We start from the raw sequence: 16,427 nt of genomic DNA, 5'->3' as shown, positions 1-16,427 counted from the left end.
AATCCGCTCAATAAGACCGGGAAAGCACTCTCCGTACTTCTTAGAGAAGATACGAGTCATATTGAGTGCTTTATCAAAACGTCGCTTTACCATCACCTTTGTTTGGGTTCCCTCTCATTGCTCGATAGTGGGCAATGAGAAGGCAGACTCTCTGGCAAAGGTGGGGGCGATGGAAGGCGACACGTATCCACGTGAAATCGTCTTCAACGAATTTTACTATCTGGTTCGAAGAAACTCTCTTGTCAACTGGCAGCGCAAATGGGACGAGGATGAGTTGGGTCGGTGGCTCCATTCGATTATCCCAAAGGTAAGCCTTAAACCATGGTTTAATAGATTGGACTTGAGTCGGGATTTTATTCGTATATTTTCCCGTCTCATGTCCAATCATTATTCCTTAAACGCGGTACTCTATCGTTTTGATATTGCTGGCAGCAATTTGTGTAGTTGCGGCCAAGGTTACCATGACATCGAGCATATTGTCTGGTCGTGTGAGGTCCATCTTGTCGCCAGAACGAATTTCATAGACTCCCTTCGGGCCCGAGGAAAACCACCTAACGTTCCTGTGAGAGATGTACTAGCTGTTCTAGATTTGGACTACATGTTTGAAATCTACTATTTTCTAAAAGCTATCGATCTTCGTCTATAATTCTATTTTATTTTCACATTTCCCTTTCTATCTTTTTTTTCTTTTAAAAAAGTGCTAAGCTAAGAAAACGATTGTAAAAACAAAGAAAACGAGTTTGGCTCCTTAAAACATAATTGTATGAGCCGTTTCAAATAAATAATTATAAAAAAAAGCATTTTCGGCCATCTCGACATCAGCGATCAGCACAGCCGAGATAGTTCCATCTCACTTGTTCCATCTCAAGTAAATACGAACCTGTTACGTTTCACTCCCTGACCAAAAAACTATCCCCCCCTCTCCAAGAACTATTTTCCTTCCCCTCTCACATCCACACCAATGTAAATTGCCTAGTGCTGGTTTTTTAATATCGCGCACCTAAACCTATCAAAATTCATAAATAACACGATGGCTGGAAATTAATAGTTAAATTCTCTGAATCCTCAAATTCGCCCATTTCACAATGATCATCCAAATTCGTCACTTTCACAGCACCCCTCCAACACAAACTTCATATCGATAGAAAGAATCTTTACTGGTCTACGAGTTGGAAATTTACGACAAGATTTAATTAAATGAAAGTCCTTTCTGCTTTCTCAAATTTTCTTCTTTTTTAGAACACGAAGTTCCCAATTTTTTCTGAAAAAGGTTGCCACATTATCACTGGATCCCGGTTTTTCGGAAACAACATTTTTCACCGGTTTTACTTTTATTTATTGATAAAATGCAGAGATTTTGCGGACGGATGAAAAACGCGTGCGTTGCGTAAAAAGCCTCGCCTACTCATAATCGAGAAAACTTATATCCTTTATAAAGATTTACTGAAACGCATCCAAATTCATATATGAGCTTCCTGTTTCCTTTAAAGCAATCAACATAGGTTATTTTTCATATGAGCTGATATCGTAAGAATGGTGGCTCCAGAATTTTAATTATTCTTCGTTTGAATGGAGGGTATTATCGAAAATTCTGTTGAAATGACTGCGTTCAGTGCAATTTTCTTCTATCCTCCCAAAACGAGAAGTTATTTCGTTCGACTCCTTTCTTTTCTTACACCCCAGAACTACATACTTGAACTCGCAAAGCCCAAATCGGAAACATGTCTCTATATTTAGAAGAGGATAAATAGAAGTAGAGTATAGAAATCGAAGGTAACCTATCCTTGGCCCTTCCAAATTTGAAAATCCGGGAGCTAAGCGAACACTTTTCAAGGATCTCGACCAGGATGAAATGCAGAAGGTTGCGTAACCCCGCGATGTTTTCGTGCGTGGGGTGCTGATGCTGGGTAAAATATTTTGAATCCCCTGCCTCCCCTTCTTTTTTGCTTTGGCGTTGAAAATTTGCCGGTAATTTATATGCTTTAAAGTTGGTTGAGGTTGAAGGAGAGATGGGTACAGATAGGTTAACTTCGCACTGCTATTTTTTTAGTAAAAAAACGCACGTAATGTAGGCCAAACCAAAAGGCAGTGGCAAGGAAAATGGTGCTGAAAATGATAGAAATTGAAATTTAGCTCGTTTATTCTTCCATTATTGGGATAAGATGCCTTAAGTAGAAAATCAAGCGATCAGAATTCGTGGCGAAAGAGAGAAAATCAAGGGAGAAGAGAGTCAGTAATTTTTCCACCAGAATGCGTTCTTATTACGCAGACAGTAAACTTGCTCTTGCTGTTGATGGTTTTGTTCAGGGAAAATCGAAAACAGCAAACAACCGAGTATTCCGACCGGATGAATGCCTTTCTGCCTTTCTGGAAGGGAAATTGAAGCTTCGGATAGCCCTCGCGAATTCTGTTTTGCTTGGCGATACTTAATGCAAATTATTATGAATTGAAGAGGACTCGGAAAAACTGTTTTTAAAGGTGAATTTTTATTCATCGAACAGATTTTTTCTAAATGTTTAAACGAAAAAGATATTTTTTTTAAATTAAACAAAGTATTTAAAAAAGAAGCTCCATCGTCCTAACCAAAAGAAGGGGCTGTTTCCGTCCATCGGTTTGAAGTTTGCACCTTCACCTAGAACTGCCAAAAATGAAGAATTTTTTTAAAAATAATAGATAAATCACCATAGATTCATTATAAAAACTTAAGTTACTCACCGCTTCAGCTGCGGCTGAAGGTCCCGGTGCTGCAACAGGAAATGCCATGGCCATGGCTGAAGGTCCCGGTGCTGCAGCAGGAAATGCCATGGCTGAAGGTCCCGGTTCTGCAACAGGAAGTGCCATGGCCATGGCTGCAATTACGGCGACCAACAGGAAAATAATTTTGAACATCTTGATTGATTGTACAATTTTACCAAGTGAAGCTTCCTCTTTTTATATCGAATCCAGGGGTTTTGTTTTGCACCTGCAACAAAAAAAAAGATCTGCAGTTTTAAAGTGTAAACAAAGCCAAAATTTAGGTATTTCGATAAGGTGGAAAGTGTTCGGCATTTCTGTGCTGCACTATTTGTTCAAATGTTTCCTGCAAACTGCAAAAACGTCAGCTTGAGTTTGTCTTGAAAAAAATATTTGGAGGTTGTTCCCCTTCCAAGGTTGGACATAATAACAATATGGTTGAGAATATTGGAACTAAACATTTTCTGTATTAGATTTTTAAAGACTGTTTTAAGAATTTTCATGGATGACCAGGACAAAAATCAATTGAAAAATTTATTGAAGATTTTCCATTTATTTTGGTCAAAGTTGTACTTTTTTTTGACGAGAAGTATCAAAAATTCTGTGGTTGTCCCTGATGATATTGAGATTTGCTCTGTGAATGAATTTATCGGCCTTATCGGTGAAATTTATTTCTAGATTATGAACATTTTAGGTCCCATTTTTTCTTTTTTCTAAAAGAACATAACTTTCACGTCACCGATAAGGCCGATAAATTATTTGACTTTCAATTTTTCACTATAGATATATACTAGGAATTCATTATTATTCCTAAAAATGTTTTTTTATATTATATGTTTATGAAATGTGGTTTGAAATCAGAATCGTTTGATATTTTGTTTCAGATTTTTTATTTTCATCTATTTACGTTGCAAAATTTATTTTTTTTTGCAGGCAACATTTATCAGCGTCAAATTGCCATCAGCGATTTTTACATTTTTGTCCAAAAAAACTCTCCTGTCAACTGGCAGCGCAAATGGAATCAGGATGAGTTGGGTTGAAGGCTTGAATTTCAAAAAGCTAAGACAGTTCAATAGATTAGGCCTTAATCAGGATTTAATTAAAACATTTTCCCGTTTCATGTCCAAATTTTTTTCCTGAGACGGTAAAACCAAAGTCTGCTCAAGCGATTTGTGTCTTTTAAAATGGTCATGTTTTCGTCAAGAAAACTTTTGCAGCATATTGAGGTGGGTTTCAGAACTTATAGTCAAATTTTCTAGATATTTGTTTTGTTTTACAAGAACGATGTCCTGAAGCAGAAGACTTACTAACTAAACTCAACCTTCATAGATATTCTCCTAGCATGGTAAGATCCCTCAAAGTTCCACTACAACCTAGAAGAAGATGCTCCAGAAGGCCAAAAGTCAACATTTGCCTTAGTAAATCTTCTGGTTTTTGCGGTCTCCTCTTAAGGAACAAACGAGACCACTTCCTGCTGGCAGCTTTCAAGAAAAAGGAAGAAAAAAAACTTTCAAAACGAAACAACACCCACCTTCAGCGCTGCCATCCTCCTTAGGCTAAGGATTGTGGAGAAGGAATTGCATTAATTTAGAAGTTTGTCGCCCTCCATTCATTTGCCACTTTTGTACTGGTGCTGGAACATCATTTTATGCACCTGAAGGAGGAACAAGTAACAACACTTCCAAGAGATCTACTTTCAGTAAGTGTATCTTAAAACTAGTTTAACTTTTTGGTAGATTTTATTTTAAAACTTCCTCTCTGGAAATTTAAAACAGGGGTGTTGAGTTTTTTTTTTCAAGTCCAAACTAGTTAAACTTTAAAATATATCCTGTAAAAAAGCAAAAATTGAAAGCATATTAGAGATAACAAAAATGACAAAAATGACGAAAATGACAAAATTGACAAAAATGACAAAAATGGCAAAAATGACAAAAATGACAAAAATGACAAAAATGACAAAAATGACAAAAATGACAAAAATGACAAAAATGACAAAAATGACAAAAATGACAAAAATGACAAAAATGACAAAAATGACAAAAATGACAAAAATGACAAAAATGACAAAAATGACAAAAATGACAAAAATGACAAAAATGACAAAAATGACAAAAATGACAAAAATGACAAAAATGACAAAAATGACAAAAATGACAAAAATGACAAAAATGACAAAAATGACAAAAATGACAAAAATTACAAAAATGACAAAAATGACAAAAATGACAAAAATGACAAAAATGACAAAAATGACAAAAATGACAAAAATGACAAAAATGACAAAAATGACAAAAATGACAAAAATGACAAAAATGACAAAAATGACAAAAATGACAAAAATGACAAAAATGACAAAAATGACAAAAATGACAAAAATGACAAAAATGACAAAAATGACAAAAATGACAAAAATGACAAAAATGACAAAAATGACAAAAATGACAAAAATGACAAAAATGACAAAAATGCCAAAAATGACAAAAATGACAAAAATGACAAAAATGACAAAAATGACAAAAATGACAAAAATGACAAAAATGACAAAAATGACAAAAATGACAAAAATGACAAAAATGACAAAAATGACAAAAATGACAAAAATGACAAAAATGACAAAAATGACAAAAATGACAAAAATGACAAAAATGACAAAAATGACAAAAATGACAAAAATGACAAAAATGACAAAAATGACAAAAATGACAAAAATGACAAAAATGACAAAAATGACAAAAATGACAAAAATGACAAAAATGACAAAAATGACAAAAATGACAAAAATGACAAAAATGACAAAAATGACAAAAATGACAAAAATGACAAAAATGACAAAAATGACAAAAATGACAAAAATGACAAAAATGACAAAAATGACAAAAATGACAAAAATGACAAAAATGACAAAAATGACAAAAATGACAAAAATGACAAAAATGACAAAAATGACAAAAATGACAAAAATGACAAAAATGACAAAAATGACAAAAATGACAAAAATGACAAAAATGACAAAAATGACAAAAATGACAAAAATGACAAAAATGACAAAAATGACAAAAATGACAAAAATGACAAAAATGACAAAAATGACAAAAATGACAAAAATGACAAAAATGACAAAAATGACAAAAATGACAAAAATGACAAAAATGAAAAAAATGACCAAAAAGACAAAAATGACCAAAAATGACAAAAATGACAAAAATGACAAAAATGACAAAAATGACAAAAATGACAAAAATGACAAAAATGACAAAAATGACAAAAATGACAAAAATGACAAAAATGACAAAAATGACAAAAATGACAAAAATGACAAAAATGACAAAAATGACAAAAATGACAAAAATGACAAAAATGACAAAAATGACAAAAATGACAAAAATGACAAAAATGACAAAAATGACAAAAATGACAAAAATGACAAAAATGACAAAAATGACAAAAATGACAAAAATGACAAAAATGACAAAAATGACAAAAATGACAAAAATGACAAAAATGACAAAAATGACAAAAATGACAAAAATGACAAAAATGACAAAAATGACAAAAATGACAAAAATGACAAAAATGACAAAAATGACAAAAATGACAAAAAGCGAAAAAAAAGAAAAATTGTTACAAAAATTTGCCGTTAGAAACAGAAATTCGATGTCCTCATGAGGTTTCCCTCTAGGAACATCGTTACTTCTCGAAGGTATTGACTTTTTCTTTGGGATTTTAAGAAAGTGAATCCCAAATTTTGGTTATTTTTCACTTATTTCGTGATCTTAAACATTAGTAGACAGAAGAAAAATCTGAATAACTGCCTTCTTAGAAAAATGTTTAAAGGTTCATTCGAGAGTGACAGAAAAACGTCTCCAAATTTTAATCTAAGTACGTGATATTTCGCCATCAAACTAATAGAGCATTTGCACGTTCATAGCTTTCGATAATCGTGAGAAGAAAACCCGAAAGAACCTTTTTCCTGTTTAGAAAAGGTGAAGCCATTCTCATTGGGAACCACACAGCTCCCTTCACAGTGTTCCTCCTTTAAGATTTTTTTTTTCCTCTAAAGTTTACATCTCAAGCTAGCAAGTAGTTTGCACGCTTCCTTCCTTCCTGCCTTCAGTTTTTAGGGAGCCAAAAGAGGAGTTTTGGCGAATGTGTCTCTGTCTACGTGACTGACGACGTTTACCATGCTTTTAAGATCCTATTTTCTGATAGTTTCTTACTAAGGACACACACCGGTCTTTTAGCCGTTTGGGTCTTTTGGCGTAATATGTCAGCCCAGTCAAATGCAGGCGGCTCTGAGACTGTCTACTGTCAGTGGTGTGGTTTAGAAAATCCGAGTCCCGGGAAAACCGCGGAACCGTCACTTTTAGCGAGTTGTGGGTGGTGGTCCTCTAACCCCAGTTTTGATGTCACAAACTTGGGATGGCTTTTACCCAAATCAGTGAGTGGCACACAAGCAACATATGTTCTTAATGTAGTTTACCCGTGTAAATGTGTAGGAGGACCATGATGGATTAATGGTGGGTGGGGAAGCGTGGAATGGGGGGATGAATCTCAAGACATGTGTTACCGAAACGTGGGCAAATCGCATTTGTCACATTGTTGCAAATCTATCCCTGGGTTTTTTTCTGGTGTTTAGTTGCCGAAATGCTATCTGCTACTATCTTTTTTTTCTTCTGATGGGACTGATTATTTGGAGGACTTCGATGACCTGTAATTATACAACATAACGATACTATGAGCTTTGAAGATTGTTCACGAAAATTGATAAAAATTAAATACTAACACGAACGAAATTTTCTCATAACAAAACCTCCTTGATTTTTATTGTTATAATATTATTGTGATGGGCTTTTCCAAATATTGAAAAGTTTAAATGCGAATTCCAGGTTTCTAAGAAAAAAGGCATTCGAAACGTATCGACGGTTTCAGACAATTTAGTCATAAAAAAAAAGATTCTCAGGAGAACAAAAGCTAACAGAAATATAGGAAAGGCTAATAGTATGAAATCAGACATTTTGATTCTAGAGTTCTGGTACACTAAATATATACGTATGGATGGCAGTCAAATGGGTCATGTCGAATTTCGAAAACCGACCAGGTACAGTTTGAGAATTGACCCAAAAATTGACCTGTGCAAAATTCCAGTTCTCAATCGGACTTCATTTGGGCTCACAGTGCCTAAAGTTTCGTTTATTTTATTCTCAAAATAACCTCAGTGGGGATTTAACGAAATCGGGAAAAATATTAATCTCAATATTAAAAAAAACCTCATCATATAAAATCTTTGTTTTAATATTTATATAAAATTTGTGAAAGCAGTATTAGAAAAATTAAACGGGAATCAAATTTGATTTCTGTGTCCAAGTATGATTCGGACATGATCAATTTTTGGAGAATCTAAAATATGATTTTCAATCTGCTGAAGTGTGTCGATGAAAAAACATTTGCATGTGTTTTCCTTCTTGATTTTTGTTGATTTATTCATTGAAAAGTTACTTAGCATGTTTTAAGATAGGATTACTCGAATTTTCCTGGCTCCTAGATATGTGCGGAAATTTTTGGCAAGTTAATTTGAAAATAATTATCGAAAACTATTCAATAGAAAAATGTACAAACAAACCCCTACTTACTTTGGTTTTTATGATGATGAAGGCAGACTTCGATCATGATTTCAAATTTCAAACAATAAAATACTCCAAACCTAAGAATAACGTAGAAAAATCAGACACACGCTCTTCTTTCCGAAGTTATCCAAGAAAGACAAGGGTGATGTGACGACGGACGAGAAATGACTTTCCAAAAAAATTAAAACATCACAGAAGCCAATTTTTTCCACTCCTTTATATTCTAGTAAAAATCTATATTCCAGAGATTTTAAGTAAATTCATTTTTTCATTAACTTGTTTTTAACTGTTTTAATTAACTTTTAAAAAATGTCTCCAATTTGTCTTCATATGCCTTAATTTATTCGAACAAATTTTTATGAATTTGGTATTTGCTACAACTTCTGAGCTTCTAAATTTTTAATTTTCTTTTGAATGTTAATGTTATGATGAGTTTTATATTTATGAAATTTGTCTTTTGATTAAGTAAGTGATATGTTAAATAAAAATAAGAATTTTAAATTTTAAATTTCTTTGTTTATTTATTTTATTACAATTTTCGATTATTACAGAATGCATCCCAAAAGCTTATTAATTTTCTTAATTGAAGATTGCAACTCTGACTAGACGATTCCTCTTAGAAGATATATCCTAATAAAAAACCAAATAAATTTGTTTAGTGTTTTTTTGTTCAATTTGTTAGTTTTTCCCGTTATCGAAATTTCGGGATACAGTACTCACTTGTTAATTGGACGCTGTTGAGATCGAAGGGTGCGTCCACTTTCCGAAAATGTTCGATTAGCGGGAGTGTCTTGTCAGCAACGTTGTTTTGGTCAGAAGTTTTGACTCAAAACACTATTTTTGATCACAATAATTGATATATGTTGTATAATAAGTTATGAGAAAAGCAGAATCATTTGTTTTTTCAGAACTACGAGCATATGAAACCAAATATGTTAAAACAACAGTATTGCCTGAAAACAAAAGACCGTGATTAGCAAAAACGCTTCCGATAAGTGAAATGAAAAAAAAAATTGAAACAATTCCAACAAAAAGTCCGATTATCGAGTTAAACCTGCTTTGAACTGAGCTCCCATAAACGTCCAGTTACCGAGCGTATCCGATTGAAAAGTCTCCGATTAACGAGCGAGTACTGTCATTTTAAACCACTATGAATCTTGGATGTTTTTAAAAGCTTAAGGCAATACGCTTTGCAGCCTTGAACAAAGTTGTTAAATTGATTTAAACCTACAGTATCAAAAAATCATCTGAACAGAACTTTTTTTTGTGATGTCAGAAATGTAGGATTTGGTCGTCGTTCGGATTGGATAAAACCTACTACAAGATTTTATGCTTAAATATACTATGGTTCTGTTAGGAGAAAATTCTTGCATAAATACTTTCTTATAATAAGTCATGACATGCTGAGGTTGTCTGTCGTTTTTCGAAACTACATGCAAGGTTGCCGAAATCGCAGAAAAATCAATAATTTCACAAAATTTTTATCAAATTTTCATTACAGAATCTGTGTCACAGAACACAGAGTTTTGAAAATATTCCCAGTTTTCAAAGATTTTTGAATTTTGTACATATTTCCAAAATTATAATATTTATGTCGACAAAAATTATGGATTTCTCACTATATTCTCGGATAAAATGCTAAGATTGGTAATGTTAGTAGATTTTTCTTAAGCATAATATAATACAAATATTTTTTTCTTTATTTGAAAAACATTTAGGCTGTTATCATCACAGAAAACCAACTCAAAATCTTTGAGTGAAATCACAAAAAATCAGAATTTTTACGGTAAGCTTGACTGCATGTTCAACAAGTAATAGTAGTAATTTAAACTTTTCAATTTGAAAAAAAAATAAAATTGATATTTTCAAAGCGTTGCATCCCTGAAATAAGATTATCTGGGCAAAATGTGTATCGTTTTTTTTTTCAGAAATATACCACGTGGCATTGTTCTCTACAATCCGTTTTGTTGATTGAAAGGAGTCTAATAGATTGATTTTTTCAAATAATACAATAATCATATGATGGGTTTATAAGTCATCAACATACTAAAATATATGCTTACGCAAAGTGACGACGATGGCAGTTGGGTTGAGATTTTTATCTTAATACACAGCTGAGATATTCAGAGTGGTCCACGTTTTCCCGTGGCCCACATTACCCCACTCTCTCCTATCCATTGATTGATCAAAAATATCAGCTGTAGCATCTTGAATTAAAAAAAAAAATATTCACGATTTGAGTTGCAATTAGGAACAAAAATTTATTTTGAACTTAAATTTTATATAGTTTATAGTTGTATTTTATTTGATAACAAGTAGAAATATATAATTTTATAACAAGAGTGCAAGTGAGCAAAGTCAAAGATAAAACGCATTTTTTTATTTAAACTCTTCCAGTTTCTAAAGTAAATGGTTGAAAAATTTCTGAAGTTCAAAATATTATCACAATACGTTCAATTATACTGACAAAGGACAGATGATCAAGTAGAAACTGATAATATAAAAATAAAAATAATGAATTCCATGTTTAATTGTCAATATTAAGAGTTCAAAGATAATACAATTAAGTTAACGTTGTTCATTAAAATTTTACTTTTAAAATACTACTTTGAATCATTATTCTAAAGATAAATTTAAAATCATGATCGATTAAAAATTCAGCTTTTATTTAATAAAAGTTAAAGAAAAACAAAATTTTGAAAATTTTATGTTTCGAGCACTGAATATTTTGTTGCTTTCAATTAAAATATTGAGTACTGGAAAGGACAGAAGGCGGGAACTATGTTTTTCTTAGGAATAAAAATTGATTCAAAGGCATCCATCATTCAAGAAGATTATGTTTTCAGACCACAAAAGCTCAAAACTAAAAAACAAAGACTTTTGATAATATTTCGTAAAATTTAAAATGTTTAAATTTGAAAGTTGTTAAATTTATTCGAAAATTAAATCGAAATATGAAGATGGAAATGAAAAGATTTTAAGCCTTTTTTTGAGGATTATTTTTCAATTTGTTTTTCCAATTAAATTTAAATAATAATTCTATGGAACAGTATTTTGGTGTCTATGATTTAATGTATTATTTGGTAGATTTAAGCGTCTTTAACTCGAATATTTTGTTAAATTTTGTGCATCACCTTAGATTTTGGTGGTATGAAGCTTATAAGCTATAGAATGTATCGGTTTCAAGTGAAATCAATTATTGATAACTGATGAAATTATAAATATACGTTAAAGAGAAAAAATCCGATTATGAATTTGTTTATTATACATATTCAATTCAATTAAGGAATATAATTTTAAAGATGATGCATGATGAGACGAGTTTTGAAAATTTTTCAAACATATCATTACAAGCAGGACCGTAGGAAGAACTGCCTCATGGGGGAGAGTTTTGGTGACAAAATTTTTCCTAAAACATTCTTTTAAATGCATAGATAAAGAATAGTTAAAAAAAAGTGATACTAAAAGTGTCTAATTATTCGGGTTTAAGTTCTTTAATATTGTTAGTTGTTCATTTAAAATCATTTCTTACGGAAATTAGCTTTAAAAGTGTTCAGTTTTTTCTAAGATTTAATAAACAAATTAGCTTTAAAAGTGTTCAGTTTTTTTTAAGATTTAATAAACAAATGAGGGATCTTGAAGACTACATTTGAAAGAAAAACTTTTTTGGGCTTCAAACCAGATTTATTTTCAACTCTTTCAAACTCCATTCAATCAGAATTTAGTTTAAATCTTTGTTTATTAAGTTTAACAATATTAATTATGTTAAACAACTAACTAATAAAATATGTTTTCAGCTGAATTTTTCTGGACCCGAAGATAAATGTATTTTATCAAAATGAATGAGATCCAAAGAGGTATAAGTGACAAAATGGTCGATTTTGAGTTAATGATGGTACACGATTTTTCATAATTCAAACTTTATTTGCTAATTTTTTCAATTTTTTTCACATACTTTTGCATCCAAAAGAAATATATAAATTTTTGAAAAATATATGGAAAATGGCCGAAAACAACAACTTAAAAGCCTATTTTCTGCCTCTTCTTTAAGTTTTTATGCACTTATGCCCCTTTGGCTCCAAGGGTCTCAAATATGATACAATAAATTATCATTAATAATTTTTTTCATAAGTAAAATCCTGGGAAAAAAATTAGGTTCAAATTCAGATTTTTCAAAGACCGCGATTTTGAAAATGAGTTTAGATATCATTTTATAATAGTGGTTTTCACCTTTTTTGTGTTTTCTTTTGGGCAATTTTGAATTTGAATTCCTACTTTGAATTCTGCACTTTGAACCTGAAGAAAATTTTTGAATTCGTTATTAGAAATCGATTTTTGAATCTATATTAGAAACAAAAATTCTCAACTAATATGAACAGAAAAGACAGAATCCTTAACCAGAAATCACTCATTTGAGTTTTGAATTTTTGATTTTCTATATTAATTTTTTCTTTGATTATTTATTCGTAATCCAACTAGTGAATCTGAATGTAAATTCCGAATGATAAAACTCTGATATTTCAATTCTAGATCACCGTTATGGATTTTTTTTAAGTTTCAATTCTTTACAAGAATTAAGAGTGATAAATTTAAATACCAATCTTAAAAGTGGTTAATTTCAAATATTTTCTTTTTATATTCTGGAATGATGAGTTTCGAACATAGAAAATTAATCTAGTTTTAGTATTAAATGCAAAACCGAGATTCGAATTAGGATTTTGTCCCAACGATAAACCGAAGTGAAAATCAAGAAGAATAAACCGGATATAGATTCCACAATCCGATAACAGGCAACAAATTAAGATAATGAAAAATGGAATCAGATCGTTGGGAATGATTCAAACCTAAGCTCACCAGATATTAATCCGCACTTATCTGGCAGGGCTATGTTATCTAAAAACCTTGCAAAATCCAGGCACTCAATTTCAAAGTTAACAACCCAAAATCTGGGCAATATCCAGGCAAATTTAGGAATTTTCAATTTAAATCATGAAGAAGAAAGATAGTCGAAAAGTTGTTATATTTATTATCGAAAACCATCAGCCAATTTAAAATTTAAAGCCAGATAAACGTTGTTCAAAAAATTGTTTTGGACGCAAAATACATAATTGATATCACGCAATTTTATTTTTTTTATTTTGCAAATAAATTAAATTATTTGGGCCAAATCCCAGCAGTCAGGCAACCTTAGTGAGTCTAATCTTATTGAAAATTCGAAATTCGCGACAAAGGACTGTACCCAAAATTCATGCACTAATTCCTTTTGTGAACAACTTTTGATAACGTTTTTCGAGCACAGCCTTCAATCAACAAGCGGGAAAGTTTTGGAAAATCTGTAGTAGAATTGTGGACCTGGGATAAGATTTTTAGGTGTTGGCCTTAGTTCTTAGCTCGAGATTGTTACTATTCACTTAGTCGTTCATTAAAATTTGATTAAGAATTTAAAATTTTTAGTGTTAAGAAGAACATTTTGCTCGACATTTTTTGAACCCTATGGGGGGCAGGGGGTGGTGAACCCCCAAATTTTTCAAAATTTGTCTTAAAATTTTTTGAAGGATTTGTGTAATTGTGTGCCTTGTGTTACATTTCAATACGTTTTCGAATGTGATGTTGAACATTTAGAAGAACAAGATACACAAAATAATATTGAAAACTGAAATTGTTTTCTTGAATAATATTTCATATCAGCACGATTTTTGTTAATCATAATTTTTAGTTTTAAAAAAAGTGAATTTAAATGAGATATTTAAGATTTATTTTGATCATTATGATGACCATCGTAAGTCATGATACGTGGCTTCCAATTAGAATGTACAAAATTATTATTCGATGAATTTATTTTGAAGTTAAAATAGTTTGTTTCAGATTCTGAACTTGTTTAGTTTCCCTTCTTAATAAAAAGACTTTCTAAAGACAAGGTAGGGTATTTTTATGCCAAGTTTTGAGCTTCAAAACAAAAAAGGTTGATTGAATTTCAAGTCGATATTTACAATTTAAAAAATAAGATAAAGATGAAATGTTTTAAGCCTAGGGTGATTCAGGATGCAGGGGGCGAGCGAAATGTCTGACTTTCTTGTTAACAATTATTGAACACTTTTAAAATCAAGTAATTTCTCGATAATATGTATACAGCAAATTTTATTTTGCTGGAAACCAGCAAAATTTTGCTGGTTTTTGTCCCGCTGACTTTCCAGCAAAATTTCCAGCAATTTGAATTGCTGGAAAAAACAGCAAATGTTAATGCTGGTTTCCAGCAATTCAAATTGCTGAAAAATCAGCAATCCAGATTGCTGGAAACCAGCTTTTTCTTTCAAAACAACCGGCCGTATTTAGTATCAAATTTATATTTCAATTCAAAATTAAATTGAGAATATTGGCAGTGAATATAATTAGCAATAAAAACAATTATTTTCTCCCATTTTTCAATAAGGGATTTATTTATTTCGAGAAACACCATTTTTTACAATTTTCTATCATCGGCTCTGGGGTGGCAGCTTTGTGCCAAAGTGTTGATCATCCGTCGCCTGTAAAAATTTTTTTTGATTAGTATCTTTTATGGAACATCTACCTGTCCAATAAAAACTTACTCTTCACTTGATGCCTGGTTGCTAGAATATAGAGGAAAATAAAAATAATTATATTAATCCGACCAAAATTCGTAAAATAGAGTCTCACCTTGCTCCAGCGTACGAAAACAAACAGACTCCAATTTGACAACTCGATTGCTGATTTTCCAGCAAACTCGATCAATTGCTGGAAAGTCCAGCAAATCGAAAATCGATAGCTGATTTTCCAGCAAAAATGACAAGACTACAACCGAATGCTGAAAAATCCAGCAATTGGAAACCCGATTGCTGGTTTCCAGCAAAATTTTGGATTGCTGAACGTTTCCAGCAATTTTTTTTGCTGGAAATCGTGGCAAAAATTTACTGTGTATGTACGTTGAAAATTTTGCTTGGATGAAATCTCCATTTGGAGGGTTAAAAATATTTTGTTGTCAGTCTAGCGCTGATATCAAGAAGCTCAGAAAAAATATTGACGATATTTTTTTTACATAAAAAATGTGTTATATTTTCTGTTATATGACACATATCTTTTTATAAGATTTGCATTTTGACGTTTTTGATTTTGTACAGTTAAATTCGAGGGGAGTAGGAGGAGCAGTATGCAGCATATATTGTAGACTAGAAGCCCCACCTCCCATCATTTGATCTCTTAAAATGAACTTTTTTTCACTAGATATTTACGTTATTTTTACTGGATGATTTTTGAAAATTTGAAAAATTACCCTTTCTTCCCATTCCTCTCAATGCTGCTTATATCAACATTAGTGCAAACATTCCCACAATCAATCAAAAATTACCATAATCAAAATATAGAATGGAGAAAAATCAAAAAGGAAATCCTTACAAAGGTTTTTTAAAACAAGACTAAATAATTTGAAGTTTTTAGAAAATTGTTAGCTGAAGTAAAACTATTCTCCCAGATTAGGTTGAAAAATATACTGCTCTAAAAATTTTAATTGATATTTTGAGCTATTTTCAGCAGGGAAAAAATCCATTAATTTTTGGACTATTGTAAATAAATGAATATTTCTGAAGAATCTAAGTCAATCTTCAACAGCTTCAACCGAAAAACAAACAAACAAACTATTGCGTAAGCGCTTTCTTCCACGGCAATGTCGGTATCGGTGGTTTATTTTCATTCCGAAGGAGCTGCTAGTCTAGAGGCTAGCTATCACTTTCCGAATCCATCCCTTAAATCGGTTCGCTATGTTTGTTAGTATTGTTACTTCTGTTATCGAACAGCTCTAGTTTCTTACATTATGCCATCATCATCCCGAATTCCGGAGACCGTGCATCAGTGGGTGTCTTCCTGTTGCAGCCAGCTCTCGTTTCGAAATTGAATTTGAACACACGTGCTTTTTGCCTTCGACGAAGTCGAAGGCTGGGAAAAAGCTTCCACAAAATTCCCGGAACTAGGTAGGCACCAAACCATGCAACTGGCTGCTGGCTGTTTTCTTCGCCGAAAAGCGCAAACTCGGTCCGGGACGGAGCCCGAATCGACAGT

The 16,427-nt window shown here is 31.9% G+C and overlaps 1 long non-coding RNA gene across 1 annotated transcript; it reads right to left on the bottom strand.

Annotated features, from left to right (window-relative positions):
• Nucleotides 1-2,467: 2,467 nt before the first annotated feature.
• LOC129750665 (uncharacterized) lies at nucleotides 2,468-2,892 on the bottom strand. Its single transcript, XR_008738448.1, has 2 exons — nucleotides 2,716-2,892; nucleotides 2,468-2,638 (listed from the first exon to the last, which is right to left on the bottom strand). It is a non-coding gene; the product is annotated as an uncharacterized LOC129750665 (long non-coding RNA).
• Between the last annotated feature and the right edge of the window lie 13,535 nt (nucleotides 2,893-16,427).

The sequence above is a fragment of the Uranotaenia lowii genome, chromosome 1 (assembly GCF_029784155.1).
Source record: "Uranotaenia lowii strain MFRU-FL chromosome 1, ASM2978415v1, whole genome shotgun sequence".
Lineage (NCBI taxonomy): Eukaryota > Metazoa > Arthropoda > Insecta > Diptera > Culicidae > Uranotaenia > Uranotaenia lowii.
Note: the sequence above shows the minus strand (reverse complement) of the source record. Positions and strands in the feature narration are given on the sequence as shown.